We start from the raw sequence: 12,561 nt of genomic DNA on the forward strand, positions 1-12,561 counted from the left end.
AAAACCAAAGAATTAGATAGAATAAATTAGTAGTCCAAAACCTGCAGTGAAGGATAGGCCACAGAAATACCCCTGGAATCAAACTCACAGCTGCACACAAAACAGGAAAATCAGATTTTAAATGTCTTCTTAGAAAGCCTTTGGCAGAAACTCACAGAGACTTTGCTTTACAAGCTCTTGTGAACTGGCTGGGCCTCAGGGGTGACACACTCAGCTGGCATTTAACAGCATCACAAAGGCTCTCAAGTCCTCCAAGCTCTGCTTTTCATTTCCCTCCTCCCTGAAGCTCCAGCCTGGTCGGGAGCAGCGCTCCGTGAGTCAGCCCATCCCCACGTGCTGGGCATGACAGCGCTGCTCCCTCTGCAAGCGGAGGTCAGCCCAGGGAAATCCCTGCCAGCCTGCATTCCTCACAGCCCAGCTCCTTGGAGGTGTCTGGAAAGCAGCACAGGAGCTCCCGAGAGCGCAGGGAGCAGCAGCATCAGCGCTGCCCTGTCTGAAGGGGGTCAGAGCAGGCTGAGACCCGGCAGGGCTCGCCCGGAGCGCCCCCGGCCCGGCCCCGACACCGCCCCCGGGCACCTCCTGCGGCAGCGGGACCCGTCCCGCGCCGGGGCCCAGCCCGGCAGCCTCCCCTGGGCACCCTCAACTGCCGGGCAGCCCCAGCGTGGGGGCACCACGGCCGTGAACGGGAAAACCACCCATTTGTGAGGGGACGGGGCCGCAAATCCCGCTCCCATGGCGAGCGAGCCCTGCCCGGGCAGCGCAGCGGGCCGGGACACGGGCTGTTCACACCAAACCCTCCGGTGCACCGACCCCAGCCCGGCCCCTCCCCTGCCCCTCGGGGGCGGCCCCGCCACTCACCGGCCCCGCCGCTGACCCAGCCCGGCCCCGGCCTCCAACTCCGGGTCCTGGTCCAGCGCCGCGGCTGCTTCCTGCCCGGCGCATCCGATTGGTCCCCAGCGCTGTCAATCAACGTCCGGCCCCAAGGTGAGGGTGATGATTGGCTGCTCCGCAGAGGTGGGGTCGGGACCAGCCTATGGGCGCAGGGCTCTGAGGGGCCGGGCGGAAGAAGCCGCGTTCCGCCGCTCGGTTGGGGCGGAATGAGGCGGGGCATTCCCCGCCCCAGAGCGGCAGGGACAGCCGCCGCCCCGCGCCTTCCCCCGAAGAGAACCGAACTCGTTTTGCCCGGGTAGGACCCGTCCCTTCCGCTCTCCCCGTGTGCGCGGCTCCCGGTAGCGCGAACTGCAGCCGGAGCCGCCTTAAGGTGCGTGCGCCAAGCGCCTCCGCCGAGCCACCTTAAAGCAGCTGAGAGCTCGCCTGTTATTGGGCACCTGCCGCAGTTGTCAAAGTAACAGGCACGGTGATTGGAGGAGAGCTGAGGCGGCTGTTGTCTCGGCAACCGTGTGTCCGCATTCCCGGTGCCGCCGAGGGCCGGGGATGCACCGGCAGGAGCGGGCAGGTACCGGCAGGTGCGGGCGGATACAGGCCGATACAGACCGCACACCTCACCTGGGCGGGGCCGGGAGGTCTCCCCGGTACTCCCCGCGGACCCGCCATTCCCAGCGCGCCCCGCGCCGCCTCACCTGGGCGGGGCAGGGGCCTGAGGCGACTTCCGGTGGCGCCCTCCGGGGCCTCACCTGAGGCCTCACCTGCGCGCATCACCTCATCTCTCACCTGGGCTCCTCTCGCCCTGAGCCATCGCCCCGAGCTCTCTCAAAAGAGACAGCAGAGGCCAAGGCTGAGCTGGGCCGGCTCTGGAGCCTCGGCCCTGCTGCACGTTCAGAGCTGGGGCTGAGCTTAGAAACAAAATCACGGCTCTGCCCTGAGTGGTGACACTGGACGTGTGGGCTGTGAGTGGATCCCTGCCTTTCCAGCTCAGGGATGCTGTGGAGCACCAGATACCTGAGACAGAACAGCACCACTCGGTGCCGTGTCCCGAAAATAAACAGCACTTACCACAGTGAGTGCAGAGCTGAAGGGTAAAAACCTCAACATCGCCAAGGGTTTTCACTCAAAGCACACCCAGGGTTCATTACTGAAGCAAATCAAAGGATATCTGGAACTATTTAGAGTCACAGTGGGTTAGAGATGTTCCAGGTCCAAAATTCCTCCTCTTGGGCATAAACCAGCACAAGGGAATAAGAAATGCCATCAAACAAAACATTCATCAACAGCAGTGCTTCCCAGGCCCTTTTTAAATAAAACAGGGAAATGGAAAGCAGGAGTGACTGCTGAGTTTTCTGAAGGGAATACTGCATCAACGTTGGATTTGCCTTTATCTTACACATCCCATTTCAAATGAAAGCTGCTGTTGTGTTCACATGTTTCCTGCATCTCCATATTCAGTGTTGCTATCCTTGGCTGTTCTTCTTAGGTTTCAAGATTTCCTTATAAACACCACAGGAAAGGGATCTCAAACTGGAGGAAAAAGAGATTTAAGTCTCAATCAAAAGGATTTCATTATAACCAAGTGAGTAACAAAAATGTTTGAAGTTTATGAGGGTTGGGGTTTTTTGCCACTGATAATGATCCTGTTCTGCTACAAGCATAGCAACCAAGTTTAGATCAAGGTCATTAAATTAACTTTGTAATCACAACTGGTAACAGAACGAGGAATAGTAATGCAATATTAGTGGTCAAAGCCTGGAAATTACTCCAGATAGATCATCTCAGTTGTGCCACCTCTCCATCTCCCAGCCACCAGCTCTCGCCCTGCTCCCAAGTTTTTTGAGCCCTCCAGGACGCACATTGCAAGCCCTCAAGTTAATCCTTGTGCAGGTGACCCCTCTCTCCCCGCCTTTTGCCGCCCTTCCCGCGGATCCCCGATTTTCGGGACTTGCACCCTCCTCCACCAGCAGAGGGAAGCAGAAAGATGCGTTAAAGCCGCAGCGCTTCCCGGCCGCGCTCCTTTCCAAGCCCAGCCAACACTCGCAGCTGCCAAGGGCCTCCTGGGCTTTCTGGATGCACCTTCCCGGCTGCTTCCTCAGCTGGGGGGAGGAGGATGCCCTTCCACAGCCTCCTGCTGTCTGGGGACTACGTGGTAACCCCAGAACTCCCAAAATTACGTACATGAAGGATTTCTGAAGCTCTGTACCCGGTATGTAAAGTAGGTAAATCAAGGAAGTGTTTGGCATCTTCCCCTCTTTCTTCTCCTGCCTTTGGCATCTTCTCTTTCTTCTCCTTCCTTTGATCTCTTGCTCCTTGCTTGTCTCTCCCATCTCAGTGATATCAGGAGTGCATTATCTCAGGGCTGAATAACAGCAATCAAGGACAAAAAAAAAAAAAAAAAAAAAAAAAAAAAAAAAGAGATGAGGGGAAAATGATCAAGGTGGAGAAGTTGCTTAAAGACTTTCTGTAGGCGCCATCAGTCTGCCTGGTCAGCTTCCAGCAGTGCCAGCTGACCTGATGCTGAGCTGTGACTAAAGCAGAGCAGGCAGAGTCTGCAGGGAGCTTCACAAAGCACTCCCTTCCCTTTGAGAATTTCCTGCTTGAAGGGCAGAGCGGGCAGGAGGCCAAACCACAAACTACACAAGGGCTTGGCTGCTTCTCTCCTCGGCTTCATCCCTGGAGAAGAGTTTCCTGCAGCAGGTCAGGAGGGGAAGCACTGGAGCCATCAGCACCAGACCTTTTGGGGGCTGCTGACTTGGTTTCCCCCACCTGAAGGAGTTGGCTGTGTCCCATTCTGGAGCACATTCCTTGAGTCAGGGATAAATACCAGGATGGGAAGTTACCCACTCGTCATTTAGCCACTGGAAAGAGTTTATTTGCCTCTCAGTGCCTGACCTACAACACCCAGCAGGTGACTTGACCCACTTGTGTCACTCTGCCAGTTCACCCCTGCCTGCACACATCCCTGCAGGAGCTGGGAGCTGCTCCTCTGGATTCCCCTCACAGCACAGTGCCCCTTGCATCACCCAAACACAATTCCAGGGACTCTGAGGGCACTCTGAGGTGTGCAGGACCTGAATCTCCAAGGGTGTGGAGGTGCCTAATCTCCAATTACCCTCAGCAGCATTGAGGTGACGATGGATGTGCCAAACCCAGAGCTGGATGCACAGGATGGGAGAGAAGGGCTCCAGAGCCTTTCCCCAGCACGTGCTGCCCTGGAAGTGCTGATCAGGAACGTACTGCCCCAGCAGGAGCTGCCCTTGCTGGGCAGGGATTGCATCCAGCCCTCCCAGGCTGGGCAGCAGCAGCCAAGCCTGGCAGCACCAGGGCACAAGGAGCTTGCAGATGCAGTTTTTTATCAGCTGCTCTGGAAACCTGCTGCAATTTTAATAATCAGCTCCAGCAGAATTGGGCAGGTCCTGCTTCTCTCAGCACAACCCTGCTGGCCACAGAGCACAGGCTGGACAACCTCAAGCACATGGCAGGGCCATGTGGAAATGGAGTGCAGGCTCAGTTCTGGTTCTGGTTCTGGTTGTTGATAAGAAACAGGTGGCTCAGGATCCTTGTAGATGAACCCTCAGACCACATCTGCAGAAATCTCCTGTAATTTTGGAGCAGCCCAAGTCAGAGCAGCTCTGCTGAAATTCACTGAGTTGCATCACACACCTCAAATTTTGGTCTGTCCTGAAGCGTTTTCCTACAAAGAAAAACAGGTGGAAAAGATTATTTGTGCTCAGCTGCTTGATAACTCAGGGGGCACTTTTACAGGAGAGGCTGAATCCACCAGAAGACTGACTCCTTGGGGTGTGATTCCTTGCAAAGCTCTCCCAGTTTTCATGGAATGGCCCATATTTGGGGTTTATTATTTTTAGCACCATAGTAGCACAGTTCCACTTGTCCATGCATGCAGCCAGGAACAGCTCAGCTGAGGGAGGAAAATGCAGAGCAGGAAGAGTTCCCCATGATCTCACTGTAAATCAGCACCTTCTGCAGCAGCCAGCACTGCCTGCCCACTCTTCCCTTCAGCCTTTTGTAAGGCCAAAGCAGAGCAGGAGCCTCCATTCCCTTGCCAGCCATTCCTGGTTGTTCCTTGAGGGGTTTGAGTCACTCCAGGGTTGGTGCTGCTGTGGCCAAGCACAGGTTCCGTCTGGATGGGGTTTTAAATCAGCCCTTGGCTCATTCATTCCCCCTCTTTGAGCCTGGCATCTTCCCTGCTCCTTCTTGCTCCTGCCAAACACAGTTAAATCCCTTCATCCTTGTGTCTGTATGAGTGGAATTATGTCCCAGCTGCTTCATTGTCCCCTCAGCTGCACATTGCCTTGTTCTTCAGTCCCAGGCCTCTCTCCCTGTTCTCTGCCTCCTGTGCCATTTGGGGAGGGGGCATCAGCTCACTGCCAGAATCCAACTCTCAAGTCACCAGAACAGGAGCCAAGGCACCCTCAGAGCATTTTCCATTAGTGACTGGCAGACAAGACAATTAATGAGGTTCACACAATGTTCCTAAAGGATCAGGAACTTCATCTCTTCCCATCCTACACACTGGAATAATTTCACATTTGTGTTAGTATAAAGCTGTTTCTTTTATCTTCTGTGGTCCCAGACTTCCCAATTCCCACTGGGACTGGCAGAAGTAGGACATGAAGGGCATTCAGCCCTTCTTGGGACCACATCTGAAAAGCTGCAGGGATCACATACAGCACAGGCAGGGCTGGATTTATTTGGCTCTATAAATAGAATCCTGCCCAGTGCTCTTTTTGAAAAGCCCAAGAAAAGAAGAGAGGCAGGAAAGGTGTGGTACTGCAAATAAAGCATTCTGCCCACATGCTGCATTAATTAGGCCCAGCTCAGAAGTTACAGGTGAGATTTTAGATGTGCTCTGGCTCCCAGTCTATACAAATTGCCCTGTAGACAGCAGAGAAATTTGATCTTCCTCATCCCCAGAATCACTCAGCTTTCCATGCAACAGGAGGCTTGCATTGAAGGATTAAAAATTTAAACTCTGAAGGCACAGTTAAAATTAAAGCATGAAATTCGTGTGACTTGGAAAGCAGTACAGGAATTACAATAATAGCAGCACTGGTGGTGCTGGAATGGTGGGTTTGGTTCTAACCCTAACTCCAAAAAAGGCACTGGCAAGTGACATCTGGGGACACTGCGGGGCTCAGGGTCACACCTGGGGACACTGCTGTGCTCAGGGGGTGCAGGATCACACCTGGGGACACTGCTGTGCTCAGGGGGCTCAGGGTCACACCTGGGGACACTGCTGTGCTCAGGGGGTGCAGGGTCACACCTGGGGACACTGCTGTGCTCAGGGGGCTCAGGGTCACACCTGGGGACACTGTGGGGCTCAGGGTCACACCTGGGGACACTGCTGTGCTCAGGGGGCTCAGGGTCACACCTGGGGACACTGTGGGGCTCAGGGTCACACCTGGGGACACTGCTGGGCTCAGGGGGTGCAGGGTCACACCTGGTGCACACCTGGGGAGCTGTGCCAGTTCCTCCAAGCTCAGCACCTGCCTTCAGGTTGAGTTCCTCAAGTCCTGCTGATTCACCCTTGTGCAAGTCACTTAACTGTTCTGTGCCTGCTGCCCAGCCCTGCAGGGTGCCCAGTCTGCACAGGGTGTTGTAAGCCTTCCTCCACAGGAACTCAGGGTGTTTTGAGATGTGGGAGCTGTTAACAGAACACGAGTGTCATTACCCATTATCAGATGGTTTGTAATAACATACACACACCTCCTGGGCTGCTTTGTCCCTTTTGTGGTGCCTTGCTGTAGCTGTGATTGCTTTGGGATTGTTTTATTATTTCTAGAGAGAGCTGTTGAGTTTTTCCCCAGTCTTGAGCCATTCCCCAGTGAGTTGTCCCCTCTCAAGCTGCTCCTGGAGCAGCCCCAGCACTCCAGAGTGTCTGATGACTTTACAGAGCTGTGTAACACCGACTGAAGACACAACTTAATCGGCTTAATAAGCTGCCACTCATCAGCTGAGACACCTTAACTGCCTGCATGCACACTCCTGAAGCAATCCACGCTACTCCAGTCACTTGATGGGATTTATACATCAGCAAAGGTGTTTTCCCTCCCAGTTTGGGTGTGCAAAGAGCACAGGGAGCTCTGCTGCCACAATCCTGTTCACTCACACAGCCCCTGCACTGGGACTCTGAACTCTGCAGCAGTGACTCAGGCTGAGCACCTGCCCCAGCATGTTCTCTGTTGATTAAACTGGTTTGCAGGCCATAATTATTTTCTCTATCATGGTATAATGGCTCCGCATCGTATTAATTTTAACATTGTAAGAATTTGCTTCTGGGAACGGCCTTCTTGAATTAATCACTGACTCATGATTTACTGGGGGAGATAATATCTAACCTACAAGAGGCAGAACAGGAAACTATCTATTTAAAAGATGGCAGTGGCTGATAATTTATGACTATAGACAAAGAGATATCCCAAAAGAAGAAGGTGGACAGATCCTGCAGCTTTGTGGTCACTGCACTCACTCAGAAAAAAGGAACTTTTGTGTAGTCACTGGAGGATCTGGTTTTGAGTGACAGATTAAAATTGAGGGGGAAAAAAAAGGAGTGAGAAACGAGGAAAAAGTGTCCAAGCAGACCTGAAAGCCACCCTCAGCTCTGGGACCAAACCCCTTTGTCTAACAACAAAGGCAGTTCAACATCTCAGCATTTCACCAGCTTGCCATAAGAAACAAGGTGGGGGGGGAAAGTATCATCTTTTTGTGTTTGAATCTGTAACACAGGGTTTTCCTGCCCCTCTCCTCTCCAGCTTGAACAGGACACTCCCACATCACTGAGTGAGGTCTGACTATCAGATGTTTCCTCTCATTACAGTCCATCAGCAAAGTCAATCTGAGCAGTCACCAATAAAAGCTTTCAATCCCAGAGGATGTTGCAGGAGGTAAAACTTCATCCTGGCAATCTGAAGGATTTTGTCCCCATTTCAGTGTGATCTGTTCGGTGATTTGGGGTAACACAGAACCCTTGGCCCCACAGACTCCTGACTGCAAGGACAACAAATCCCACCTGGAATTCTGGGGCCCTGAACAAAATCAGACACGTAGAGGTGATGGAGGATTGTGGACACAGCAGTCACGCACACAGAGACATTTCCTGCCAGTGTGTCAAGTCCTGGGCAGTGACAGAGAGCCTTCCCTTCCCTTGGGAAGCTCTCCCAGATTTTGGTGTGGGTGCTGCTGGCAGCTGTAGCCACTCACAGGGAGACAACTGGATTTGAAATGTGGGTTTGCCTTTGTTGGTCACCACCCACAGGTAAAGGCAATTCAAAGGCATCCCCAAGCCCTTTTTCCTTCTGAAATTCACCATTTCTGCAAACAAAGCAATACAACTTTTGCCCTGGCAGTGTTTGTGGCTCAAACCACAAAAGGATTTAATTTGGAAAAAATTGGGAAATTCTCCATGTTTACAAGCCTGGAGCTGAGAGGTAGGATGGTGCTGCTGCCCTTGGCTCTGCTCCTCCATGGAGCACCTTCATTCACAAATCCTGAGCTTCCTAGGGCATGCTGGATTGAGGTGTCACTTCCATGAGCTCTGGGAAGGTCCCTTTGAACCTCTGCTGGGAGAACCATCCAGAAACCACTCTGGGACTTTGGAGGAGCTGTAAGGAATCACCAGAACACCCCACAACACTGGAAATGCCCGAGGCTTCAGGAGAAGCCACATTGATGCATAATGTAGCTCCAAACAATCTCCTGGCCCTTTGCCCGCTGAGGGTGAGACCTGAGGTGAGGGCACAGAGTTTATCTGACAGCTGACACAGCTGGGACCTCTCCTGTTTGACTCCCTGAAATTGCTAATGGTGCTTTTGTTGTTGTGCTCAGGACTGAGTTCAGTGCTGCCTTATCAGTGTCCCTGGAAAACAGCTCTGCCCAGAACTTTTCCAATCCAGCAGCAGCTTCCCCACACAGCCCTGTCACACCAGTTCTTTTCCTTTCCCACATTCCCTGCTGGGTGCACTCTCCTTCCTCAGTGCCTGGGCTGGTATTTACATCCCTTTCCTGTTTGTCTTGTAGGTCATCCCAACATGAATCCCCTCACCAAGGGAATAACATCTTCCTTCCAGTCAAAGACCTCCTACCTAACAAGGAACAACAAATTTACTCCAAATTTACTCCTGAGTCTGCAGCCTCAGTCACACAAACCCACCAGGGAAGCAAAGAAAACTCCTCCCAGGTGAGTGCCGCCTGGAAGACACCCCACTGCCATGGGATATATGAAAATCCATCACAGGAGGGTGATCCCAGAGTGTCCCACCTGTCCTGTTGTCCCCAGGAAGTGGCTGGGAGGTGGCAGTGCCTGGAGGGGCAGTGTGGGTAGGGAACAGCCTGGAGCAGTGGATCAGGGCCCTTTATCAGCTGATCTCCCAGACATTTACAAACAATAATTAAACCCTGCACCACCCTGGGATGTGGGGGCCACTTCTTATCCCCATTGCATGGAGCAAGAAGCCAGAGCACACCTGACCTGGAAAAGGTTCCTCATATCCCAGGCAGGGGCTTTAGGCTGGGCTGGTTTTGTGCCTGAATTCTCCCCAGGGGAAACCTGAGGACAAAGCCCCAGATCTGGGGACCCGTGGGCAGGAATGGTGAGGGATGAGGGACACTCATGTCTGCACAGCATCCCAAGGCAGCTGATGGATAAACCTGGCCATTTCCCCAGCCCCTGCTGCCATGAGAGCTGGAGAGAGGCTTGTAAAAGTTCCTCCTGGAAGGCAGAACTGCCATTCCCAGGTGTTCCATCCAGCATTTCAGAGGGATGAAAAGGCAGGAACAGAAACTCCCTTCTCCCAAGCCCTCCCACCCCTTGGGATCCTCATGGGAAGACAAATAAATCCATCAGCAGATCGTTCAAAAGCATTTTTTGTCACCACCAGTGACATTGCCTGGCCTGAGATTAAGATCATCAATAAATTCCTGAGCCCATGAGAAAGCCCAGGGCTCTCCTTACCCAACAGGGAAATCTTTACTACATCTCTCAGCAGCTGGATCTTGTGTCAGGGGTTTGGGGAAAAGGAAGCTGGGAGGGAAGCAATGCCAGGAGGGATTTGATAAGGACACAGGGCTGGAGGAAAGGGCAAATTACATATGAGGAGGGAAGATCCCCAACCTGTGTTATCAGAAAACACACAAACACTCCACACCCAGCTGCTGGGTTTAGAGTTCTGCTCCCTCTGCTGTTCCAGGCAGTGGGAGAGCAGGAGGGGCTCCCAGCTGGAGCCCTTTGGCATCACTGTCCTGCTCTAGCAGTGCCTGGAGAGGGGAGCAGGCAGGTCTCTGTAAGGCTGGACCTTGGCAGATCCAGGTATTTCACACTAAACACCACAGGCTGTCCAGAGCACTTCCATTTCCCAACGATTTTGGCTTGGAAGGATTAAACATCACCCTGAGGCCCACACGGCAGCTCTGGAGTCCTCACTACCAGCTCCTTGTCCAGCTTGGCTGGATCATATTTTACAATATTATTTTTAAAGGTAAGGTTGGAAAAATAAAAGCATGTTTGCAGTGTAAAGGCCATTAAAGCATCACTGAGTGTCAGGGCTTTGGACAAACAGGTTCTGTGAGTTCTGTGTGTGTGTAAAACTCACATCACTCTGGCTGTTGGTACAACACATTCCAGCTGCAGAATTCCTCTCTTTGATGGGAAGAGAGGAGCACCTGCAGGGGACAGGCTGGGGGCACAGCAGCATCAGAACCCCCAGCATCCCTTTGCTCTGGCTTCTCCAGAGCCTTCCCCACCTAAAGCTGAGTGAAATGGGAGAAGAAACAAACACATCCTGCGGCTTGGAATCAGGGAATGCCTGGGGGAGCAGGAGGAGGGAGCCAGCTCAGAGGAAAGGGTCAGACACAGCGCCCTGGCTGACAGGGAGCAGTGCAGAGCAGGGGCAGTGCAGGGCTGGATGCCGACTCTGACACCAGCACTGGGGAGACACAAACCCACCCCCAGTGCAGTTCTGCCCCACCTGGCTTGTCCTGGGGTGGGGGCAGAGCCCGGCTCGTCCAGGACGGAGCTCTGGGAGCATGTGAGATCCAGGCGCAACTAACAGGATTTCTTCAGTTGATCACACTCATTTCTTGCCCTGTTTATTCCTTCTAAGATCCCCAGGTCCTCCTGGGAGGTTATGAAGGGCCGGGAGAGCAGACAGGAGCAGTTCCTGCTGTGATTCCCAGCGTTTAAACTCACCCAGCTGCAGATTTTGTCCCAGCCACAGACACTGAGGGGACACCCTGGTAACATTGGTCTGTCCTGAGCTCCTGTGGCAGCACGAAGAAGGAAATGGGCTTTTCTGGAGCCACATGCAGCTCCTGTGCCAGGCTGGCAGCTCCCATAGCAGCTCCTGGCTCAGCTGGGATCCCCTGCAGCAAATCCTGCCTGGCTCACTTAGAGGAACACAGCCAGGCCCACAACAGGTACAAATTACCTAAAGAGGAAGGAGATAGAAAGAAATACCTTCTGCAGGTTGAAGAGAAATCCTCCTTTCACTTTCACCAGTCTTTTATAGCAACTGGATCAAAACCCCTGCAATGCCACAGCTGTGCATGAACAACCAGAGCTGCTCTGGGCTGTGCCCCAAATAACAGCTACAGGGAGGCAAAATCACAGTGCAGTCAGGCAGGGCCTGGCACAGAGCAGCAGCTTTACCAAAGGCTGGTTACTCAGCAGTTCATGCCTGGGCTGCCTCAGAGCTGGGGCTCAGCATTTCCCAGGACTCACAGTCAAAAGTGCAGCCAAGACAGCCCTCAGCTCACTGAGGTAAATCCCAAGTCTGTGCACCCTGACTGTGAGCACTGAGCTCTGATTCTGTGGCCACTTCCAAGCTGATGATTCCAGGACATTCCCACAGTTCTGGGGGTTCCAACTCACCCAAAATTTAATTCTATAAATCCAAGGTGCTACCTGGGGAAATAAGTGAGAGCTGGAGGAACCCTCAGCAGGTTTATTAAAGCTTTGCACACTTACAAACAGATGCACGCAGGGTTTGATTTCCCTGGCTTTAATCCTCTCCTGCCATGCCCAGCACAGCACCAGGGCACCTCCGGACACGGTGTGTGGGTGTCCTGACAAAACACAGGATGCTGTTTTTCCCTTCACAGCCCTGCAGAGCGACACCACACACCGAGCTACTCAGCTGCCTGCCTGATGATGCAAGGAGTGAATAAGCACGAATAAAGACACAGAAACTGGGTGTTGTTTGTAGAAGTGAGAAGCAGAGCCCTCCACCCAGCGCTGGGGATACCAGAGCTCTTGCACAACTCAGCTCTCAGCCTGCTGCTCCTTTTTATGCATCTCTGTCTCTGTGGGCACTTTTTCACCAGGAGCTCCTGGGAAGTTTTCCTTCCTCCTCAGCTGGGGGAGGACGCAGCTCCCGGCCTGTGAGCAGCAGAGCTGGGATGCCAGAGTGGGATTCCTGCGTCAGGATTTCCCTCAGACTCAGCACACCATGAGCAGGCCTGTGCTGGCTTGCCAAGGCTGGCTCAGGGCAGCTCATTACTGCTACTGGGTTCTAAGAATTGGAAGATGATCATTAACTAAAATTGGTTTGAAAGCTTCCAGTTTTGTAGATGTTGAGTAACTCAAACAACCAATGGGCTGCTGTGTGTTTTCATCTGAGAGCTCCCAGTGCTGGAGGCTGGGGAGTCACCCTGGAG

At 53.2% G+C, this 12,561-nt stretch overlaps 2 long non-coding RNA genes across 3 annotated transcripts in view; both read left to right on the plus strand.

Moving 5' to 3' along the window:
- LOC310919911 overlaps positions 1-12,561 on the plus strand; it is a 52,907-nt gene that overhangs the window by 3,069 nt on the left and 37,277 nt on the right. The window lies entirely within an intron of this gene.
- Positions 1,074-12,455, plus strand: LOC310919909. 2 transcript variants are annotated; one of them, XR_014591874.1, is made up of 4 exons: positions 1,074-1,186; positions 2,372-2,467; positions 8,929-9,088; positions 12,007-12,455. It is a non-coding gene; the product is annotated as an uncharacterized lncRNA (long non-coding RNA). The 2 variants fall into 2 exon arrangements; XR_014591875.1 differs by having other exon boundaries at positions 1,086-1,261.

Source organism: Zosterops lateralis, assembly GCF_965231275.1.
Source record: "Zosterops lateralis genome assembly, chromosome: 28".
NCBI lineage: Eukaryota > Metazoa > Chordata > Aves > Passeriformes > Zosteropidae > Zosterops > Zosterops lateralis.